The sequence below is a fragment of the Chiloscyllium punctatum genome, chromosome 27 (genome assembly GCF_047496795.1).
Source record: "Chiloscyllium punctatum isolate Juve2018m chromosome 27, sChiPun1.3, whole genome shotgun sequence".
Classification (NCBI taxonomy): domain Eukaryota; kingdom Metazoa; phylum Chordata; class Chondrichthyes; order Orectolobiformes; family Hemiscylliidae; genus Chiloscyllium; species Chiloscyllium punctatum.
The window spans coordinates 57,298,809-57,307,396 of NC_092765.1; the positions used below are offsets into that span (position 1 = coordinate 57,298,809).

An 8,588-nucleotide genomic window follows, 5' to 3' on the forward strand; every position below is an offset into this window, starting at 1 on the left:
CCTGACTAGGGGTTCGTGGAGAGAATGGTCTTTTCAGAAAGCTGATAGGGGTGTGTAGGGAAATATATATCTGATAGTAGGGTCTGTTTGGAGATTGCAGAAGTGGTGGAGTCTTATATGATTTATGCTGAGTTTGGTGGGGTGAACGTTGAGGACTATGGGATTCTGTCCTTGTCGCGGGAGGGGTGGGGTTTAAGGGCGGTGGTGTGAGTGAAGTGGAGGAGATGCACTGGCGGGCATCGTCAAACACGTGGGATGGAAACCAACTTGGACTTTCTGAGGTGTAATTGGTCATCCTGGGAAAAAATGCACTAGAGGCGGAGGAATAAAGAATAAGTGATTCTGTTTTTACACGAGGTGGGGTGGAAGGAGGTGTCGTATTGTTAGCTGTGGGAGTTGGTGGGGTTATAATATATGTCTGTCATTGGTCATTCCAAGAAATGGAAGGGAGTTGCCAAGAAGATCCAGGTGAATTTGAGGTCGGGGTGAAAGGGGTTGGATGGTGAACTGTTCAACCTCCTCGTGGGAGCACGAAGTGACGCCCAACACATTCATCAATGTAGCAGAGGAACAAGTGGAGGCAGGTGCCAGAGTAACTGCGAAAGACGGATAATTCCACATATCTGACAAACAGGCAGGCAGGCATAGCTCGGTCACATGTGGGTGCCCATGGCTACCCCTTGGTTTGGAGGAAGTGGGAGGATTGGAAGGAAAAGTTGTTGAGGGTGAGGACCAGTTCAGCCAGCTGGATGAGGGTGTCGGTGGGAGGATACTGGTTGGGATGGAACGAGATGAAGAAACAGAGGGTTTGGAGACTTTCGTCATGGCAGATGGATGTGCAGAGGGACTGGATCTCCAAGGTGAAGATGATGCGTTGTCGACCAGGGAAATAAAAGTCGTTAGTGAGATTAAGTACATAAGTGGTGTCACAAACGTAGGTGCGAATTTCCTGGACTGGGGAGACAAGAAGCTGTTAATGTAGGAAGAGATGAGTCGGGTCAAACAGGCGCAGGCAGAGACAGCAGGTCTTAGGAAGGAGGTAGAATCGGGCAGTGTGAGGTTCATGGACAATGAGGTTGGAGGCTGTGAATGGGAGGTTCCCCAAAGGTGATGAGATTGTGATGCTCTGGGAGATTATGTCATATCCTTTCCTGCATATGCGACGAGGTGGCCGAGAGGTTAAGGCGATGAACTGTTAATCCATTGTGCTCTGCACGCGTGGGTTCAAATTCCACTCTCGTCGCTATTTTCGGATTATCACACTGTCTTATTGAAATTGCAACTCCAATGGTTAGTTTATCTGCATCGACCAGATTATAAAACCTCAAAGAATAATTTGAGATTGATGCCTGAACTTAACGAAATGTAGACTGAAATGGGATAATGAAAAGGAACGCGATTTTCTTTTCAAAGTCAAGTTGCTGTGAACGTTAATCTTATGAAAGAGATCCAAGGTAAACGAAATAACGAGAGATGCAATGTGCATCTTTAATGCTATGGGATTCTTAATGAATGTTTTGTCACATGAAATCTGGAGCAGGTTGGGTAGAAGTGATTCATCTTGGTGGGAAGAGCACAGAGAGACACCACAAAATAATAGAGATATTTCAAAAGGTGCAGAGGGTGGGTGTAGCAGCACAGAAAACTGGCTGTGAATGCACAGTAGAGAATTGCCGATGTGGGTGCCGTGATTGGCATGGACAGACTTACACATTGATCTCGCCCTTTCCCCCTTGCTCTTGCCATTGATGAAGGCTGGATATAAGACACAGATAAACACAAGATGTGGGAAGAAAGCTCCCTCTCGTTATGCACACACTGGATGCATCATATTGAACTATGAACAACTGGTTAAATCAGCATGTTAACTGCAGGAAGTGAACGTAAACTGTGGATCAATAACCACAGATTAATGCAGCATAAACATCTAAAGTGTCTTTAAACGAAGGTCATTAACAGACGTTTCGTTCTAATACCTAATATGGCTTTCATGGGAAACCAAGTCTCACAAACTTGATTGTGATTTTTAAAGACGTAACAAAGAAGATTGATGAGGGCAGAGTAGAAGATGTGATCTATATGGACTTCATGGAGGACTGATTAGGAAGGTTAGATCTCATGGAATAAAGGGAGAACCAACCACTTAGATACAGAACTAGCTCAAAGGTAGACGACTGAGGGTGCCAGTGGAGCGTTGTTTTTTCAGACTGGAGACCTGTGACCAGTGGAGTGCCACAGCGATTGGTGCTGGGTCCTCGACTTCTTATAATTTACATAAATGATTTGGATATCAGCATAAGAGGTACAGTTAGTAAGTTAGAGATGACACCAAAATTGTTGGTGCAGTGCACAACGAAGAGGGTAATCTCAGATTACAACAGGATCTGGCCAGATGGGCGAATGGGCTAAGAAATGGCAGATGGACTTTAATTCCCATAAATGTAAGGTGCTGCATTTTAGGAAAGCAAATCTTAGCAGGACTTATAAAAAGAAGGATAAGGGCTTGGGAATGTTGCTGAAGAAAGAGACCTTGGAGTGCAGGTTCATAGCTCCTTGAAAGTGGAGTCGGAGGTAGATAGGATAGTGAAGAAGGCGTTTGGCATGCTTTCCTTTATTATTCAAAGTATTGAGTGCAGGAGTTGGGAGGACATGCTGCGGCTGTACAGGGCATTGGTTAGGCCACTTTTGGAATATTGCGTGCAATTCTGGTCTCCTGTCTATTGGAAAGATATTGTGAAACTTGAAAGGGTTCAGAAAGGATTTCCAAGGATGTTGCCAGGGTCGGTGGATTTGAGCGTTCGGGGGAGTCTGAACAGGCTGGAGCTGTTTCCTCTGGAGCATTGGAGGCTGAGGGCTGACCTTATAGATGTTTACGAAATTATGAGGGGCATGGGTACGATAAATGGACAAAGTATTTCCCTGGAATCGGGGAGTCCAGACTTAGAGGGCATAGGTTTAGTGTGAGAGGGGAAAGATATAAAAGAGACATAAGGGACAACGTTTTCACACAGACGGTGGTAGGTGTATGGAATGAGCTACCAGAGGATGTGGTGGCTGGTACAATTGCAACATTTAAGAGGCTTTTGGATGGGAATATGAAGAGGAAGGGTATGGAGGGATATGGGCCGGGTACTGGTGGGTGGGACTAGATTGGGTTTGGATATCTGGTCGGCGTGGACAGGTTGGACTGAAGGGTCTGTTTCAATGACATCTCTATGACCACATTTCAAGGTGGTTGGCAACAATACCAATGTTGTTTTGAAATTGAGATCTATTTCATCATTTTACACAACGAAAAAGTTCAATTTCAATAATACAAATCACGTTCGCTCACACGGAATAAAACTATGATTTCATTACAAGCATTGTCCTTTTTAAGTAGCAGTTACTCAACATGAAAAATAAGACGTAATTTTTATTGAACATCCGTCAATTAACACCATTATCTTACTTCCCATTGACTGCAATATGCACATGCTAAATAAGGTTTAAGAAAGGAAGTATTTTAGTATGATTCAGCGGTGATGAGAAATAAGATTAGGTTTTCATGGTGCGGATATTCCACCAATGGCTCCAGTGGTGGAAATGGTCTGTGGGCAACATTTCTATGATGGTATAGAGGTGAGGGAGCTGCCAGGGATGGGAGATACCACCTCATCTGGAGCAGCGTCTGTAGACATGGACAAGGGAGCATTGTGATATCAGACTGGGAGGTCCAACCACACCTGGAGCTGCTTTTATTAACATGGACCGGCAGGGAGCATTGGGACTTCAGACTTCGAGATCCAACCTCATTTGTACCAGCATCTTTTGACATGGACCAGGGAGCATTGCGAGATCAGTCTGAGAGCTCCACCCTCATCTGGAGCAGCTTTTCATGACATGGAGCAGCAGGGAGCATTGGGACATCAGAGTGGGAGTTCCAATCTTACTTGCAGAAGCATCTATTGACATGGAGCAGCAAGGAGCAATGGAACGTCAGGTTGGGAACGTCCTCACCTGGAGCAGCTTGTACATACATGGAAGAGGAGGGAAGATTGGGATATTAGGCTGGGGGAAAGGATATTCAACCAATTTAATCTGAAGTAAAATAAGTCTCAACACCTCAGATGTTAGTTGATTTATGAAGAATATGTCGTAGGGAAAAAAAAATTCTTTAGATATTGAAGACAAGTCCTGGAAATATTCAACTCAGGAACACGCATTAATATCGAGAGAAATGCGAGTGATGTTTCAGGTCTTTGACTTTTCTTTTCTGACCGACTCTATACTGGATTACATCACCAAAAGGACTTCTTCACTCATTTTATGTTACTTATTTCCTGCAAATATGAACAGGTCATTGACGCAATCTAAATCTGAAAATTGTGGGAAATGCGATATTGTCATTAGGCTGGAGTTTACCTCGAATTATAGTGGAAACGCAGCAAAATAAGTTGAAATTTCCTCGATCAGCAGTGAACTCGTTGATTGGCTGAGCAGATTGAGAATGGTAGTTTTATTTGAGGACAACTTGAAGTGAATAATTGATGGTGATTATGTTTGAGTTTTGTTCACCTTGGGACTGTTACTGTTATTGCTCATGTCCTTGTTAACACCAAAGGTCTGCAGAGTGTAAAATCTCAGCTGTGCATCAGGCCAGTGTTACAACCATTTGTATACCTGGCTACGGATCAGATGGTTATAGGTTCGAAATTTACTTGGCGCAAGAGCGTTGTGGAGATTCACAGTACATCCAAGCTTTTTTTTTACACTGAGGTGGATAATATTTGGAAATTTCATCTCTACGAATGAAAATTATTTCACTGTCTTCGATAAGGTAAACATGACTAAGGACAATCAGAGTTAAAAATCCCACAGCACCAAGTTTCATCGAACAGGCGTATTTGGAAACAACAGCTTCTTCGTCAGACGGTCGACAACTGTTGGACTCTAATCTGGCTTCGCGTGATTTTCAAATTTGTCCACGCCAGTCCAACACCAACACATCCAAGTCAGGGGTACCCTCGACACAACGAACGATCGGTTAAAGTCCAGATGATCTTCCAAAAGATCACGCATGTTGACACATACATCAAGTTTCGGCAGACAGACACCCACCTGATGAAGGAACGGCTCTCTGAAAGCTCGTGCTTCCAAATAAACCTGCTGGACTATGCTCTGATGTTGTGTAATTTTTTACTTTGTCTACCCAACTCAAACACTGCCACTTCCATATCATAGAGAACATCAGTCATGTCCCAGCGCTGTCAGAGAAAACAATCCTGAAATAGCAACGCACATTGTTCATAGGTACGTTTCATTTTCAGATACCAACCCATTCAATCGCTGCAGCTTCTGTGTATGAAAAGCACAGAAAGGAAATAGCTGAGACTCAGTTTTGACAGTATTTTGAAACTCTTTGGGAAGTGGAATCAGAGCAGAATGAAGAATGAACTGTCCCACTGCACAGAGAGGAGGAAGACAATTTTCACTTCTTTCAAGGGCTAGGGTATTGACTGATCTAAGGCATTAAACAGATTCCTGATCCAGCTGATCTCTCTGCGTCAGGAACAATAAGTCCTGATTTCCTGAACGGTAATGAAACCCAGGCCACTCAGTTAAGGCGCCGAATACTAACAACTAGACCACCAGGGATGAGGGCAGAAACTGTTGCACCGTTTCTTCATAACACAGTTTTTAAAATTATGCCACTGCAGATATGATTCCCTTCAAAATTGAATGAATAATCAAGTGTTTACAGCACAGAAATGGGTCCCATCATTTCCCTTCCCAGCACCTGGTCTGTAACCTTGTAAACTCTGATGTTTCACGTGTTCATCTCAATGCTAATTACCATGGAACGTTTTAATCTTGTAAGATGCAATAAATGGGATTGAAGTTTGAGATGGGAAAAATATGTTCACACCCAGTCGGGGAACTGAAGCCCATTTTTACGCACAGAATGAGGCACGCAGACACATTTCCCCAAGAATGAAACCGGCCTCGGGAGAAAACAAACAGAAAGTAAGATTTCGCCCGCTTGGCTGATATTGTCCAATTTCAGAGTTCAACACCAGTGTCTGGTTACAGCAAAGAAAGGAAGTATTCAGCCCGTCCCGTCCCAGTGTTCCTTGCCAAATGTTTCCCCATTACTCTGTTGTTTATACTGCCTCACCTCGTTCTTGCAGCAAAACTGGAACGTTGCTCACGCCCGCTATTTCCTGTCCTGCTGAACGGCTTTCCTCAAGTTCTTGGACTGAAAAACAGGAATGGGATATTTCAAGTACTTTTCTAGTTTACAAGGCCAGTGTTATCACCACTGACCAGCACATTGCCAGCTCAGAGGTAAGGTCTCATAAATTAGAAACTTCAATGCAACAGATGATTGGTTAGCCTTCGTGTTGTAAGCCAAACAACAAGACTGGAATTGAGCCGAGGGCATCTTGCACAGAAGTATGAGAGAATAGAATGATGAACCTCATGGTCTCCAGGATGGTGTTAACAGAAATCTTCCCTGGTAGTATAGTGATGAGGATTCAATGCTTTCACTGTCATGGCTTGTTAAATGTTAACCTTTACAGTAATCGATATGAAATACTGCCTGAGCTTTCGAAGCAGAATGATGTTGTGCAGCAGTTAGAACCGCTTTCCTGTATGTTACAGTTCCGCATCAGCAACGTCAGCTGCAATTGCCTAACGTTCAATCAGTTTAAATCAAGAACGGAGGGGGCGTCACTAAAATGGAAGGGGAATGGTGGTTTGTGAGAGTTAACTACATGCCTCATGGAGTCAGGTTCAATGCAGATAATGGATATCGTGTTGTTCTTTGTTCATTTCACCTCGGTTCAGTGTTACGGGGGGACACACATTTTTTTTAATTTGGTACATTTTACTCAGATCTGTTTTGCAGCTTCATATTAAGGCAAACAATTTGAAGAACAGAAATACACCATTCAGACCATGAAGTCTGCTCCGCTGTTGAGTGGTTTCATATCTGATCTGATAATCTTGAACTGCACTTTCTTTCCTTTACCCGTAACGCTTGATGTCTTTGCGGTTTGAAGATCTGCCGATCTCAGCCTCATTACACCTAATGACCCTTCCTCAACAGCCATCTGCTACAAGAAAATCCACTGATCCTGAACTGTCTGAGAGACGAAATGCTTCCTCCCCTCTGTTTTAATTGTGAGATCTATATTCTAATACGAAGTTAAAAATCATACAACACCAGGTCATAGTCTAACAGGTTTAATTGGAAGCATTAGCTTTTGGAGAGCTGCTTCTCTATCAGGTGTTCGTGGAGTACACAGTTATAAAATACAGAACTTATAGCAAAAGTTTACAGTGTGATGTAATTGAAATTATGCATTGAAAAATATCTTGATTGATTGTTAAATCTTCTATCTGTTAGAATGACCATGTTAGCTTCAGTTGTTTCTTATGAAATTTGCAAAACTTTCTTTGAAAGTTACATTCTCAGGTGAACTTTAACAATTAGTGTCAGCCCCGATAATATTTTGAAGGTGTTAGTCCCTGTGTGCTGTGTCCGTGGCATAATGTTTAGGCTGACGTTAATCTCCGCACAATGGTGAGCACTGCTGCCTCACAGCGCCAGAGACCCAGGTTTAATTCCCGCCTCAGGCGACTGACTGTGTGGAGTTTGCGCATTCTCCCAGTGTCTGTGTGGGTGTGTTCCGGTTTGCCCCCACAGTCCAAAAATGTGCAGGTTAGGTGAAGTGGCCATATTAAAATGTCCGTAGTGTTAGGTGTAGGGGAATGGATCTGCGTGGGTTGCGCTTCGGCGGGTTGGTGTGGACCTGTTGAACCGAAGGGCCTGTTTCCACTCTGTAAGTAATCTAATCTAAAAAAAACACGCTGCAGGCAAGGATGCTTTGAGGTATGGTACAATGGTGAAACCGAGCAAAGGGTACAGCAACAGATGAATGGAACTGCACGTGAATCAGACATGTGTGCCCCTTCCCAGCTGGAGAGCACTTCCGTGGTCCAGGACATTCGACCTCGGACCTTCAGGTGACATTCCTCCAAGGCGGACTTCGACACAGGCAGCAGCTAAATGGGTCCGAGCAGAGGCTGTGAGCAAATTTCGGTAACAATGGGGATGGCTTCAACTGCGACCTTGGGTTCATGTCACAGTACAGGTGATCCCATTGCCCTATCAACACACAGCGACACTCCTACACACACACACACATGCATATATACGTTTGTGGGGTGAATTTGTACTTGCAGAGTTACATTGTACTTTGCTCAAAAACTGCATGAATCCATGTCAGTCTCTGTTAACTCATTTTATAAAATTAGAATCAATCTAAACATTATGGAACAGACAACAGCACACGGGGACTGACACCAATTCTTCATGCTTACTTGAGAATGTAACTTTAAAATCAAAAGTTTTGCCCTTTACAAATGAAAGAAGTGAAGCTAACGTCTGTTATTCTAACAGATGGGAAACTTAGCAAAAATGAAGGTATTTTTCAACGTGCACTTTCAGTTCCATCACACTGTAAACATCGCTTTAAATTCTGTGTCTTACAACTGTGTACTCCACAACAACCTGATGAATGAGCAGCAGTCTGAAAGCT

At 43.5% G+C, this 8,588-nt stretch overlaps 1 non-coding gene across 1 annotated transcript; it reads left to right on the forward strand.

Annotated features, from left to right (window-relative positions):
* Window positions 1-1,161: 1,161 nt before the first annotated feature.
* Window positions 1,162-1,243, forward strand: trnan-guu (transfer RNA asparagine (anticodon GUU)). Its single transcript has one exon. It is a non-coding gene; the product is annotated as a tRNA-Asn (tRNA).
* The last annotated feature ends 7,345 nt before the right edge of the window (window positions 1,244-8,588 follow it).